The sequence below is a fragment of the Cyprinus carpio genome, chromosome B24 (assembly GCF_018340385.1).
Source record: "Cyprinus carpio isolate SPL01 chromosome B24, ASM1834038v1, whole genome shotgun sequence".
Classification (NCBI taxonomy): domain Eukaryota; kingdom Metazoa; phylum Chordata; class Actinopteri; order Cypriniformes; family Cyprinidae; genus Cyprinus; species Cyprinus carpio.
In genome coordinates, this window is record NC_056620.1 from 15,528,923 (window position 1) to 15,544,359 (window position 15,437).

General features: G+C 36.8%; 2 long non-coding RNA genes across 3 annotated transcripts; one reads left to right on the plus strand and one right to left on the minus strand.

The window, feature by feature from the left end:
• Positions 1-3,110: 3,110 nt before the first annotated feature.
• LOC122142273 lies at positions 3,111-10,524 on the minus strand. Of its 2 annotated transcripts, none has more exons than XR_006158488.1 (7): positions 10,463-10,524; positions 7,513-7,534; positions 7,282-7,359; positions 6,926-6,987; positions 6,499-6,556; positions 5,621-5,683; positions 3,111-3,237 (listed from the first exon to the last, which is right to left on the minus strand). It is a non-coding gene; the product is annotated as an uncharacterized LOC122142273 (long non-coding RNA). The 2 variants fall into 2 exon arrangements; XR_006158487.1 differs by having other exon boundaries at positions 7,509-7,534.
• LOC122142274 lies at positions 3,231-6,427 on the plus strand. Its single transcript, XR_006158489.1, has 3 exons — positions 3,231-4,121; positions 4,496-4,547; positions 4,719-6,427. It is a non-coding gene; the product is annotated as an uncharacterized LOC122142274 (long non-coding RNA).
• Positions 10,525-15,437: the final 4,913 nt, after the last annotated feature.

The window sequence follows — 15,437 nt, forward strand, 5'->3', positions numbered from 1 at the left end:
TTGATTTTTACAAGGCTCATCGGTCTGAAAAGCGATATCTGAAACCACAAGCAACCTAAACATCAAGCTTTGATTGGCCGAATACCTCAAGCGTGTGATGGAAATGTTATGCCCCTTACCATATTGTGATGCCCTGTCAGGCCGGTCAAGTTAAGTGACAGTTGATTGTCATGGGTCAAGTCAAGTCACAGCTGATTTTCATGAGTCAAGTCAAGTCACGGTTAATCATCATGAGTCAAGTCAAGTCACAGCTGCCCGTCATGAGTCCAGTCACATCTCAACTGATCTTCCAGAGTCTTGTCACGTCTCAGTTGATCTGCCAGAGCCTCGTCACTTCTCAGCTGATCTTCCAGAGCCTCATCATGTCTCAGCTGATCTCCCAGAGCCTCGCCACATCTCAGCTGATCTTCTAGAGCAGGGTTGGCGAATGTCAGTCCTGGAGAGCCGCAGCCCTGCAGAGTTTTGCTTCAGCCCTAATCAAACACACCTGAACAAGCTAATCAAGGTCTGAACAGTTACTAGGAAGCTACAGGCAGGTGAGTTTTAATTAGGGTTGAAGGTTGATCATCATGAGTCAAGTCAAGTCACAGCTGCCCGTCATGAGTCCAGTCACATCTCAACAGATCTTCCAGAGTCTTGTCACGTCTCAGTTTATCTGCCAGAGTCTCGCCATGACTCCAGAGTCACATCACCTCATAGCTAATCTTCCACAGTCACATCACACATCTCAGCTGATCTTCCAGAGTCACGTCATAGATTTCTTTGGCTCTCAAAGAAGGCCATTTTCTCTCCCTCTCCTGCCCCTTACCTTCCCTGCTTTGCTCCTCTCATCTCATCTATTGTCTTATACTTTGAGAGACTGCTCTCCAAACTAAAAAATCTAAAAATCATGGATTTGATCAACTGGTCTCTCAACGCAATTGACACCATCTTCTCGACGAGAAGCTTGGGTTCGGGGAAACTGACTGCCCTGCCGGAACATTCGCAGCTGGCTACACGATGGACGCGTGGGAGAGGTGGCGGGTCGTGTGTCTGGTGGCTCTTTCCGTGGAGGACATTGAAGATCTCTACGTATTCGAAACAATGATAACAGGTCTTATGCTGATTGGATTAGGCATTGCCCTGGTTTATCTAGGAATTCAGAAAATGGTCATAGCTGTCCAAAGCCTCACAAGGCTGCCCATCATGGGACTATTAACCGTAATATGGATAACATCACGGAGAAGCTCACGGCTTTGCAAAGGCAAATGGATCGATTCGGAGACCAGAATGGACTAAGAGAGTAGTCGTGTAAATTGGAATGCGGCTACTCACCCCAAGACCAAACAATCCCAATCTTATCTGCTTTCAGCTCCCCTCAACCAGCACTGGCCTCAGCCAAGGCAGCTGTTGGAACAACAACTCCCCTGGAAGAGCACTGCAGTGAGACGCTCTTGCGTTCCTCCCCCCACTTCCACAGACCCCTGCTGATTGTTGACTCTGTCTGGGACCTGATCAAGGCTGTCTCCATGCCAACTTGCTGTGTATCGCTATGACAATCCTGCGGACTGAGGTACCTAGATTTGATGCCAGGAGTAGCGACTCTCCAGGCCTACACATACAAGAACTTTTACATACATACACACATACGCACATATATAAAGATATGCATTCAGCCCCCCCCACCCCCCATCCCTCGTCTTCGCTGCATTGTACCGCCAGTCTGACAAGCAGGTCTCTGACCAGCGCCGAGAATGGCTGCAGGAACGGATGGCTGCTTGCCTGTGCTGGGTTACCTCCACCCCCCACTCCACTACCCTGTTGCAAGTCATGTGTTTTTCATGCTGTACTGATTATGTGCTTATGTTGCTGAGGTGTTTTTTACTGTTCCCACACTGTACTCCCCACAGGAGCATAGTCTGGGAGTTGTTTTTTTCTTCTCACCTCCCTCATGTTATGCTGTATTTCTTCCTCAATCCCCTGTCTTCCTGTCCTGTCTACCCCTCTGTCATATTTTATGTATGGACAGGTTGATGGCTAATTTTGCTGGTACCTGTGACCAGTGACAATAAAGGGCTACTACTACTACTACTGGGGGAAGTCGTAGCCTAATGGTTAGAGAGTATGACTCCTAACCCTAAGGTTGTGAGTTTGAATCTGAATCTCGGGCTGGCAATACCACAACTGAGGTGCCCTTGAGCAAGGCACCGAACCCCCAACTGCTCCCCGGGCACCGCAGCATGAATGGCTGCCCACTGCTCTGGGTGTGTGTTCACGGTGTGCGTGTACACTGCTGTGTGTGTGCACTTTGGATGGGTTAAATGCAGAGCACAAATTCTGAATATGGGTCACCATACTTGGCTGTATGTCACGTCACTTTTACTTTCACTTTCACTTTCACTACTCATGTCTCAGCTGTTCGTCCAGAGTCACATCACGTCTTAGCTATTCGTCCAGAGTCATGTCACATCACAGCTGATCATCCAGAGTCACGTATGGAAGCAGATTAGTCTCAAATATAATTCACGAAAAAACACGATTCACACATGCATAGACAATTTCACATGCATGAAACCTAATTCACGTACACAAAAAAAAAAATTCACGTGCGTGAAAAAAAAAATATACTCACAAAAAAGCAATTCACATGCGCAAAATAAAATTATATATTCATAAAATACATTTCACAAATGCAAAACACAATTCGTAGATATACAACTGTGCACAAAAAACCTTTGAATGTTTAAAATGTATGAGTGTCTGAATGTACAAATCGTCATTTACTACGGATCCACTCGGATTTGTGTGTGTGTGTTTTTGAGACTTTCCTGGCAGAGCTCTCTTCCCACGTGGGTCTGTTGTACTCTTTAGCCAATCAGATGCGCGCTTACCATTCAACCAATCATATCAAAACGTTAGGGGAACGTTAGACTAACGTTAGGGGAACCTAACCCAATTCACCACGTTTATTAATTCTTACCTTTTTCTCCATTGGTACATAGTTACAGATAAAACAGTAAATTTATATAAATAAATCAGTCCACAATCCATGTTCATATCCATAGTTTTATTGTCGAATTTCAATACATTTAATTATCAATATATATATATATATAAAACACACACAAAAGCAAGCATCTAGCATGAACAAATAAATTAACTAAATTACCTATAACTATAAATTACTACCAGCTAACTACAAAATGTTTATAATCATTTTCCTCTGTAATCGTCTTTCTCTTCTTCTGCCTCAGTCATCTGTAAAAGTAACAAAGAAATAAATGTAGCTTAAGGAGCATGAAAATCAGATTAAATTACATGAGCAGTTAAATAAATACTCTACTTCATAAATTAATACATATACATTCATGCATAACCATAAATAGTCACTTCAGCATACTTTTACGATCAGCTTGTCAAATCGTAATATATGGGACTGTCAAGTTAACCTTTTAACACATGCGAACAAATATTTAGGGCTGTTAAAGTTTGTGGAATGTAAACCATTTGTTTATGCTTTGAATTTCCCGTGCGGAAGACTTTTTTTAAGACTTTTTTTTTTGGTCTCAGTACTGTATAAAAACAAAGACATGGTATGGAAAATCAAGCCTTGTGCATTATAGGGAATAATATTCTGAATATTTTTCAGGAGGTTTAATACCTTTATCTCGAACGCCATCAGAGTTTAATGAATTTAAGTATGTACAGTATATTAAACATTAAAATATGGATTCATTATTGTATATAAAACAGTAAAGGCATAATTTGAAAATCAAAGCCTTGTACATCATAGGAAAAAAATCTGAATATTTTACAGTAAAAAAAAAAACATAGATAGGTTAACATGAATGTGGTTAATGAGCAACATCCTAATTACAGTAACAGTTTTTGTCGACATGTGAAGTAAATGTCAGTAAATCAGTAAATTTATATTTCTAGTTCTCAAGAAAGTTAATGTTATTTTTTTCCCCCTTCTAAGCACTTCCAAGAACTTCTTGATTGTCGTTTATGGATTCCTCATGAAATTCAGGTTTGTTGGCTTGGATGGACCAAGTGTCGGTTTCACTGGAAAAACTCTGATTGTGTCTGATGAATGGCACAGAGGATTGGCCATAGATGTGCCTTGCTGCTTTTCAAAAAGGGTAATTAATCTTTATTAAATTATGTTACAGTCCCTGTAATACTTTTCATTTGGCAGCTGTCTTTAAAACAATTTTTGGACCGCTATTTCATGCAAGTTAAGCTCCTGTCTATTTTAATAGGTAAATAGCAAAGTCTCCAAAAGCTGTTCACCAAGCTTATGAATGAATTTCATATTTAAAAATACCAGTGAAATATGTTGTTCCAACAACTGTCTCATAGTGTTAAAGTAGCACATGTCAGGTGTTTAGATAATACACCACACATGTGCAGTTCCAAGGCACTATACATTATGCACTTAATACACCATGTACTTATGCACTATGCACATAAATGGTCTAATGTTTGAACTTTATAAGGTTATTTTGTCATTCAGCATTGGAGTCTGAAAGCCCCACACCTTCCACTACCTAATTAAAGCTGAGGCAGTTGAGTACACTTTCTTCCATTCATAATTATATGAGTGTACCATATTTGCATATCTGAAGTCTTTGATGATATCTCCTGTTTCAGCTCGGAATGTCTATCTATCGAATTGTTTATTTATTGTTTATTTCTTTTTATTTTATTATTATTTTTCTTTTTCCTTTTTTTTCTAGGTTGTGGCCTGAATTTTTTTTGTGTGTGTGTGTTTTGTGTGTGTGTTTGTTTCTGGCTGTTGACCGGGGGTGGTCACTGATTGCCATGATAACAATAGCTGGTAAGTTAACATCAACTAAATTGTCTAGAAAAAAACCTTTACTTAAACATAGAAGTATACATTTTGTAGGAGTGTTAATTGATTCATCGTGATGCGGACGTGGACGATTCTGCATCAATGCAGTAATAGACCATAATCAATTATTGCCTACGACAGCGCTTCCACTCGCTGTTATTTTAGTCTATTTTAGTCTGTTATTTTACTTTAGATATGCTTTCATTTCTGCTGTTTAGAATGCAGTACGTATTCAATGCACAAAACTCACGCACTGACAGACATTCACATGTGCTTTGTGTTTGTTTGTCCTGAAGCTCGCGGCTGTAGTTAAATGCACTTGCATCTACTTTTATGATACAAAATTAATGTAAACGGTCAGTTATGTTTTCAGAACAGGACAAAGCATCTGATATGTGGAAATGGATCTTTGCATTAGTGTGAATGCAGGCAATAATGCTGATTAAAAAGAAAAGCCCATAACTATGATTATCTGTAAACTTTCAATACTTAAAGCACTCCCAGATACTGAAAGTGATTTTTGTTTATCACTTGTAGTTGTCTTTCCCCCTTTATTACTTTATATTTGCCTGTATGCCAAATTAAATCATAAAATCATTTCACACCCATAACATTTTGTATTTTGCCTCTTTAATGTAAGTTAGTTTAGCTGGAGGATTAAGTGATTCTTGGATTCTTAACTGCAAATGTGAATATAGTTTCCCAATGCCTAATAACACATGTGACCAAGATGACTACATATCCAAAATAATGACACAAATATTACTTAAAGTGAAAATTAAGTACCTTAAAGTAATAGCTGGCAGGGAAAAAACTCTGTGGAGGCGGCAGTGGAGGATGACACAAAATCTATTAAATCAAAGAAAGCATAGTAATATAATACTCACAATTGTTGACATTACAATACACAAGGATAGAGCATTGTCCTTAACAAATACTGCATGTACTTTGTTGAATTACGCTATGAATCAACATGAGTATCAAAGATGAATCCAAAATCAAACACTAAGAATGTGCCTGATGCTTAAAAAAACAGCTTAGAGCATTGGATGCCAATGGTCTGTTTAAAGACAAGCAAAAGGGGAGACAATATTGCATAGATCTGTATTGATAGATATGTGCTAAATAACTTCTAACTAAATAACTAAAGTCTTTAAAGTAGCTTAAGAGATTAATAACTATAGTCTTTAAAGAAAAAAAAATATTTCCAAATCAACTCATTATGAACGTGTTACATTTAAATTGATAGAACAGGATCATAAATTTAATGTCTTTAGACACTGACTCCGACTTGCTGCACAATAAGGTTTAATTGATCTAAAACTAGATAAAGCCAACGACACACTCTGTACTGTGGCTATGGAAAGAGCCTTTGGGTTGTATGTTGGTGCCGCTGACACAAGCAGAAGAAGGAAAAATAGGAAACCTTACTGATTATGAGTGAGATTGTAAACATCTGCATGGATTAAAAATGTATGCAATTTACAGCAGTCATTGTTCACTAAAATGATCATGGCCAATCATAAATGCAGGATACTACATTGTATTTTAGAAGAACATCCCTTCTCATGTCTTTATGACTCAGACTTGCTGCAGAATGTAGCTTTAATTTGATATACACCAAAATAATTAGAAATTGTCTGACAATTAAAAAACGTACTTACAATGCTGTGTGATGCTAGGCGAGTGGCTCTGAAAAGAGCCTTGGGGTGTATGTAGGTGCTGTTGACACAAAGGAAGAAAAATAGGAAACCTGAGTGAATATGAGTGAGATATTGCAAATGTCTTTACAAATGAATATGTATTGTTTTCATTAATTATTATTGACTAAACGGTATATTATGAACATGGTAAATCAGAAATGCAGAATGATATTGTATTGTTTCAAATACTTCAGTATCGAAATATCAATACTTTTGACAACACTACTAGTCATAAATGCAGGGTGCTAGATTGTACTTTAGAAGAACAACCTCTTTAATTTGTTTATTAAAAGACACTGATGACTCTGGTTTGCTGCACAATATAACTTTAATTGATCTATCCCCAATTAATAAAAAGGTGTCTGACAGTCAGTAGAAACATACTTACAAAGCCAAGGATGCTGGGCGATGTGGCTCTGAAAAGAGCCTTTGGGTTGTATGTAGGTGCCACTGACACACAAGCAGAAGAAAGAAAAGTAGGAAACCTTACTGATTATGAGTGAGATATTGAAAACATATGTATGAATTATTATGTATGGGTCTGTATTGATGAACAGAATAGTCAAAGAATATATTTTTTTTAGAGTATTACTATGAAAACTGGCAGATCAGAGATCATTTTATTTTAATAAATATGCCTTTAATGTCTTTAAGACATTACTAACATGCTGCTTGATGATGATTTAACTGATCTAAACTCAAATACTGATAGGGATCTGATAGTCAGTCGAAGTATATACTTACAAAGCCAAAGACGCTCTCGTGATGTGGCTCTTAAAAGAGCCTTTGGGGTGTATATACAGTAGCTGCTGTAGACACAAACTAAAGAGAGAAAAGAAGAAAGAGGAACGAATATGAGTGAGTCTGTACAAATGAAAATGTTTTTAGTTTCATCAGTGATTATTAATAAATTAGTATTTTATGATGAAAGTGGCAAATCAGAGATGCAGGTTGACTGCTACTATTTTCACCTACAACAATCAGACGGCAATCGACACTGGAAAAGAGAGAAGAGAATAATTATTTTATAAATTGTCAAGGTTTATAAAGGCTCTGATGAATGTGTATAAAATCATCTGATAATGCAAGATGAGAAGAATGCAAAGCAATGTATTCGAGACCTTACAGCATATACTAACAAATAAGTCACAGTAAGATGCAGTTTCATTGTCGAGAATATTATTATTATTATTATTATTATTATTATTATTATTATTATTATTATTATTATGTTCCATTATAATTGTTGTTGTTGTTACAAAATGAGGGATGCCCGATTTCATAAAGGTGTAAAGGCTTATGAGTGCTTATGGTCGCGAGTCCCACGGAGGAGATTGGGAGGAAAAATACAAAAGAGGAGCGACGACAGTGAAGGACGAGAGAGGGACCAGGCCTGGGTTTTATTTTGTGTTTGGTTTTGTTTGTGCGCGGCGCAGTCGAACCGTGAGGGCTGTCGCGCTGTGTTTATTTTTATTTGGTTATTAAAGTTTTATTTGAATGTTCGCCCGGTTTTCCCGCCTCTTCTTCCCGTGATTATGGGAGTTTTTCATATTATTACAAGAATGTCATCATTATTAATTTTTTAATTTTATTGGTACCTGTCCCTTGATTCCTAATACACAACAGATGACGCCGAATTAACCACCTTTTGTTAATTAAACGTTCAGAATACGATTCCATATAGCGGTTAGTAGATATAGCCTAGGTTCAGCACTTTGCGATAATGAATGGACAGCGACTCAAGTAGCACGTAGTAGCCTATTCTCGCGTTCTACCGAGTTCAGTAGCCTACATTTTTGGGAAACGCGCGAGGAATTGGCGGCTAATGTTTTGTAACCTTGCACGCAGAGTAGCGCTTTTAAGAGCTAAGATAGGCTAGGCTACATCGTTATCGGGAAACCCGGCCCAGAACAGATAGCCTAAACAACAGAACATTTTAATGAACAAGATATTGTAGCGTTCTCAGACAAGGACGAGGCGTTTTAATGAACAAGGGGGTGTTTATTTGGGCTGTTGTCGGCCAACAACCCACGCCGTACCCCCCCGACTTCCAAGAGAACCGCACTTGAACCAGCGAGGCACTCTTCTCCCCCCCCCTCTCTTCCGTTTTACCCTTACACACACACAGGGGCGGAGCCTCTTTTCAGATCCAACTCGAACATCCAATAACAGTTCGCAACACAAAAATGAATAAAGTGCAACATAACATTAAGCACATGTTATCTACAACACAACAACATTTTTGAACATGCTACACTATAAATATAATTATAGGCTAAATAAAAAAACATAAAATAGGCCTACAATAAATAGCAATATATTTTTTATACTAAACTAAGTAACAAATTACGACGACAAAAATAAAACACCGAATCAGTTTTGAAGCTTTAAAATACCGGCACAAAAAAAAAAAATGTCCCCATCAGACAAAGGTTTTCGTATAGATGTTTCTGAAAACTTAAGGCTTTTTTATTCAGATAACGAGTTGGATATCATCACACAAATGTCTGCGTATTAAATATTTTGGCGGTTGTCCGAGCTAGCATTCGCAGAAGAAGAAGGCCAGCTTCGGCTCTCATAGACCGTGGTCGTGGCCGGAGTATCTAAGTCTGCTGATTGACGAGGTACAGAGGTTTAAACCATTTTCGTAAATCCATTTTTTTAATTATTTTTTTTTTTTTTTTTTGAAATTTTTAAAATTAGTTGCTAACAACTGTCTATAATATAGACGGACAAACTGGTCTTCAACTTGAAATGGATTTTTGCGCGTGCTGCAAATCAAATGTAACAAGTTTACTCAGCGACCAATAAGCATTCAACCATGACAAGCCTAGTAACGTGCCATGGAACAACCAAAATTATGCATTTTCCCAGTCTTTTTATTTTATTTAAGTTACAGTTTGAAACATTTAATATTAAAATAATAACTAAAAGGGATATTTTTTTGGGCCACGCCATGGCCTGTAGGAGGGGCATCAATGACCGCTAGGGGGGGCACGGCCCTCGAATGCCCCACCACAGCGCCGGCGCTGCTCTTATGTCTCTCGGTGCACGCACAGGCTCAGCGTGTGAGAGGGAGGGAGCTCACGCGCTCGCAGTCAAACCTGTGACAATGCACTACTTAACATACAAATATGAGTATAAAAGATATTATTAAGAATAAATTGTATAATTGATCTCTTTAAAGTAATGTTAACCATGATATCAACGCTGCATTCCAACTGTGAAAGGGAGCAGCTCTGAGAGGATCACGAAAGCCGAAATCGCTTCGCGTGCGCAAAGTGCGCGCTTGGCTTTGAAACCAGCAGCGCAGACAGGCTTGACGAAGGGAAAAAGCCATATTACTCTTAGTTCGTTTTTGACTGACACTTTGCTAAAAGCAATGGTAACGTAACACACAACGTTAAAAACCTTTATAATAGGTTTATAATGAGGAGTATAAATTTTCGGTTCATTTTGAAACTGTGGCGGTCCGCCACACTCTAGTTAATGAATCGGAAACACTGCAGACAACTCTGAAACAAAAGAGCGTCTCTCAAACGGAGCGGAATCGCTCCATTAGCAATGACGTCACACAGATGTAACGGTATTTAACGGTCTTTACGGCTCCGATGAGGACACTGTATATATACAAAAGACGGAAAATTCGTTCTCTGTGTGAGATGTGATACATTTACCGAAAAAGACAGCCCAATTTTTATTACAATTTACCGGGGTTTCATGAGTGAAACGCCTGCTATTTATTTTAGTAGTTATAATCCTCAGAAAAAACGAACTGTATTCCCTCAGACTGTTTATTATAATTACTTATTGTAATTAAATATTACTTACTTTCTTCATAGTTTTAAATGTCATTTACTTTTATTGTCGGCCCATACTTTTAAAAAGTAATTTAACCAAACTGATTAAGTAAAAAGTAATTTACCTCAGGAAAATGCACTGCTGGGGATGTCGCTCAAAGGGGAGTCAGGCTGTGCGCGCGGTGGGGCACCAGACCCCGGGATTATATAAACCGGCTGCCGGTTTCGCGGGCTTGGCACGCGAGTAAGAATTTAAGCATTGAGAGAAAAGTTTATTTATTTTAATTTTTAAAAAGTTGTATGTATTCAATTATATAATGACACACTGCGTTAACTTGGCATTAAAACGTAGAAAATAAAACATTGAGTTTTCAAATAGTGTGGTGTTTGCGGTTTCCTGCTATAGTCAAGGGAATGGTGTTACCAAAAATATAAGTTATATCCTATGGAAGTAAATGTATGCAATACTATAAATCCATAAAATTCCAAACCCATGTGACCTAAAGACATTAAAGCATGTGCAAATTAAGAAAGTTATTCATTAAGCCTTGTGCAATATAGAGAATATTATTCAGAATAATAATAATTATTATTATTGCTTGTTTTTGTGCTATAAAAGGAACATTTTCTAGAATATTTCTTTAAAGAAGGCATTAAAGAAATAATTCTTAAAAAATATAAATAAAAACTAGCATCCAGCATCTCTGATTTTGCCAGATTCATCATAGCATGCTAATTAATAAATAAATAAAAATTTGCATCCTGCATCTCTGATTTGCCAGATTCATCATAACATGCTAATTCATAAATAAAAAGACACTCTCAGTATATAGCTCTTAAAATAACCTTACCATTTGTTTTATTAATGTTTATTAATATTTACAGTGCAATTTATTCTGCTTACAAACTAATTTCACTTGTGACTTTACCATTTGTTTTATTAATGTTTATTAATATTTACAGTGCAATTTATTCTGCTTACCTGACTCAATGCAGACTTTCTGTCCTGATGTTTGGGCTGTGGTCCCCCCCATCATCCACTCTTCGGCAACCGGTCTATTTATAGAGACCACCGTGATCTAATCTATATACAGATCTAGTTAATATAATACATGCTTAAAGTGTGTAAAATAAATTAAATTATATGTAGGTGGTGTGGGAGATTCTAAGAAATCCACATGGTGATAGAGATTCTGAGAAGTCCACGTATTTAAATTAAACCCAAGTGTTGTTAAGAGATTCTGAGAAGTCACATACTTAAAATGTGTTCTATTCATAATGATAAGTTTCATTTCAAAAGTTAAAAATTAATATTTCATGGTAAGGATCTGTCTTATATATATATATATATATATATATATATATATCTATATATATATTAACAGGTTTTCATTTTAATATCAAAAATGTATTTGGTAAACTTTATGGCATATTTCATATGTAATTTCACAGTATTTCTAACTGCGTAGTCAGCTAAGTCTGTTTTGCATATGAAGTTGAATATGAAGTATTGTTCTTTTGTATCAATATTTCTTAGAATTATCAGTATGATACTTTGAATCTAAAAGAGGAAGAAGTCCAAAATCGAGAAATTGACTAGACTATTTTTAAAGGTTAGGTGTTATTAGTGATAGCCAGATGACGATGTATGTCTGGAACAACAGTATAGAGGGGGGGTGGTTGACCTTCTGAGACTCGGTCTGTCTCTCTATCTTTTCAGCTCCACTTCCGCTTCTTTGGCTTCACTCGACAACTCTTAGACTCAGACTTAGAACTCTTACAGGTTTTTATTCAAATTCAGATACCTTGAAATTCAGATACTTTGATACTCTGATACTTTGATATTTTAATATTTTTAATACTTAATATTTTGGTACTTTTGATTCGAACATAATAATTGTTTATGTTTTAATTACAATTGTATTAATGTTTTGATTAATACTGGTTGGGTTCAATCCTTCATAAATGGATTGTTATTAAAAATGTACTAACATTGGATTTACATTTTCAATATTTGAAGGTTGTTATTATTGTCCAGAACTTTATTTCCAAGTTATGATTTGTGGTTTCTGTTTCTCTCATATTCTTTTCAATAATTTTACATATTATTACCCTGACCGTCTGAATTGGGATAAAATTTTGCATCAGTAGTTATCTATTTAAAAATCTGAAAACACAGATTTCCTCATTATTTTTGTGAGAGAAAGCATAACCACACCTTCTAAATTAGGGGCCAGTCAAGCACACAAACACCATGGTCATTTAATAACCACTTTTGGTGCTTTTGGCAGTGTGGGCAGGTGCCACAATACCTGCTGAAAATGAAATCAGCATCTTCAAAAAGCTGGTCAGCAGAAGGAGGCATGAAGTGCTCCAACATTTTCTTGGCTTAAACGGGTGCAGTAGTTGCAGTGGCCTTTGCTTTTCAAAAACCCAATGGACCAACAACCAGCAGAATGACATCTGCCCCTCCAATTTTATATTATATATTAGAAATAAAGTAAAGAAAATCAAAAAAGGAACAAACTTTATTACTCCTAGTTAGACTGTTTCACACACTCAATGTTGGGACGTAACAATGGAATCTACTTGTAGATGTGAGTCCTCAGTGTTCTCTACAAAACAGATTTCAGTAGTGTTTTGAATGCTGTTTGGATGCATAGGTTAACTGAAGTCAAGTTAGTATTCTACTTTGTGATTATTACCTCTACGGTTACTTGTAGCAACAGCGGAGGTGTAAAAGTATTATCAAAACAAAAAGAATGGCGACAGGCCATACTACTAAAAGTCTTATCACAATTGACATGACAAGAGTCCAGTCAAAGGCGATATGACTTCAATCTGTTTAAATCTAAACCTAGCAGCATCTTTTATAACTGGAGTAGATTTGGATTATTTAAGTCCCACACACGATTCACAAAAGGGAGCAGAGAAAATACTTAAATTATTGGTTGTGGATCTCCCTGTCAGATGCTTTAACAGGATGCGTTGTGAACTTGAATAATTGAAGGAGAATAGGAGCGCGATAATTTTGACTATAATTTATATTTTAGTAAATTATTTGAAAGTAGGATTCATATTCTACTATTTTTTTTTTCCCAGGAGTACAGAAAGTGTCACCTGAGCGCCCGACCTCATGACCCTCTACTGTGGCTCAGATGTTTAGCGACTTTTCAGAACACATCTTTTTTGGTCACCACAATACAGGATCCTTCAGTGGGGATTCATCAGTGGATTTACAAACCTATGGAAAAGTTTAGGTTGGGAGTGTGTGTCATACAGCAGAACGACGCATACATCTTGCATCAATTAACCTTCACCCTAAATTGATGCCCCAGATCACCCCCACATCTACCACTTTATTGGTTATACCACAGCTTGATTACATCTGTCTGCTTGTTGTCAATAGCGAACCTATTTGTTTTGTGTATGTAACCAACTACACTTGTACAGGAAAATGTAACAATTTATATTGACATGTTTACATTATCTACATTTGTACATTATAAATGCAAATTTATCAATTTTCACAATTTCTTAATACTAAATATTATTTTATTAATATATATTATCTCTGTTATATTTAGTCAGAGAGTGAAAGTAGCAAGGGTATTTTCAGGGAATAAAAAAAAAAGTCTGTCGCTAGTGTTTACTCTAGAAATACTTTGCTTGTATTAAGGAAACCATAATTACTAATACGTCTACACTGGAAGTGACGGACTGGGACTAAGAATCCCCTGTAGTACAAATAATTCGCTCGTTCTTTCATTGAGGTGTCCAGGCTCTTTCAACAAACCGGGCTCAGCTCTGCATGGTGTAGTGACATGGTTGTTACATTCAAAACCCGAAGTTCTATGGTGATTCATTTGCTTTTTCACAGTGATGTCTCTGCAACATGACAGCATAAACTATAGAATGGGTGAAATATTAAAACCAATTTAGAATAAAGTTTAAATCCTTATTTTTTTCAATGTCTTATTCCCTCTCAGAATATATTTTAAACATGTATCACATTCCTGTGATTCAAAGCTGAATACTTTCTGCATCATTATTCCAGTCTTCAGTGTCACAAGATCTTTCATAAACAATCTTCGTGTAAAAGTTAAAGTGGAATAACAGTAAGTTAGTTTTGCTCTGATGAACCAAATTTATTTGTTATATGTCATGATATGTCCAGCCAATTCCCTCCACTTGTTAAGATTAATCGAAATGAACAAATGTTATCATTTGAGTGTCTCAAGATGTAAATTCCTTACTACATATCGGGTGAATAAAAATAGTAAATAATCAAAGATGAAAAGAATAAACTAAAACTGACTAAGAGAGACCTTTGGGAATGTTTGCAAAAAATAACCTAAAAAATAAACCATGAGGGAACGTTCTCTATAGGTTATTTCTTTTTAGGTTGTTTTAAAATAACCACCCTGCCACGCTTTTTGGAACGTTATTTTATGGCTGCACAAAAAATAACCTAAAAATAACAGCGCTGTTCCTACTATGTGGAGATAGTAGTAAATAAATGTTCAAATCTCAAAAATGCCTGCAGACTTGAAAAACTCATATTTAATATATTTCAAAATCAGCAACAAGAATCTGAGGTGAACTGTTACATGAATGTTTCTGATGACGCCAAAATTGTTCATCTAAAAGATGCAAAGCATTTTAGGTTGATCCAGCTTAGCACGCATGTGCGCACGTCTCGCTAGTCTCAAGTAGCATGTCATGATTGCTGATGGAAACCAGTGATGACTTCCGACCGCCAAACCGCGCTTTAACATTTCTCCCATTCTATAATAATATAAATGAACCGTTTAATCCTTGTAAAGTTTTAGTGGTCAGATTCAGACTCGACGCAGAGCAGAGAGCACAGAGATGAAAGCAAATAAATATTGTCAGCGGCCCATGGCACTTAACGAGCAGTCGTTATTATAGTTCAAAAGGGGCAAACACTCAAAGTTATGTCAGTCCGTCAACGTGACATCACAGTGGACTTTTCATCCACACTGAAATAATTAGTGGATTTTGATTAAAATTTGGACTTGGAATAAGCGAGAGGAATAACGAGGAATAACAGCATGGATAACTCGGAGGATTGTAATG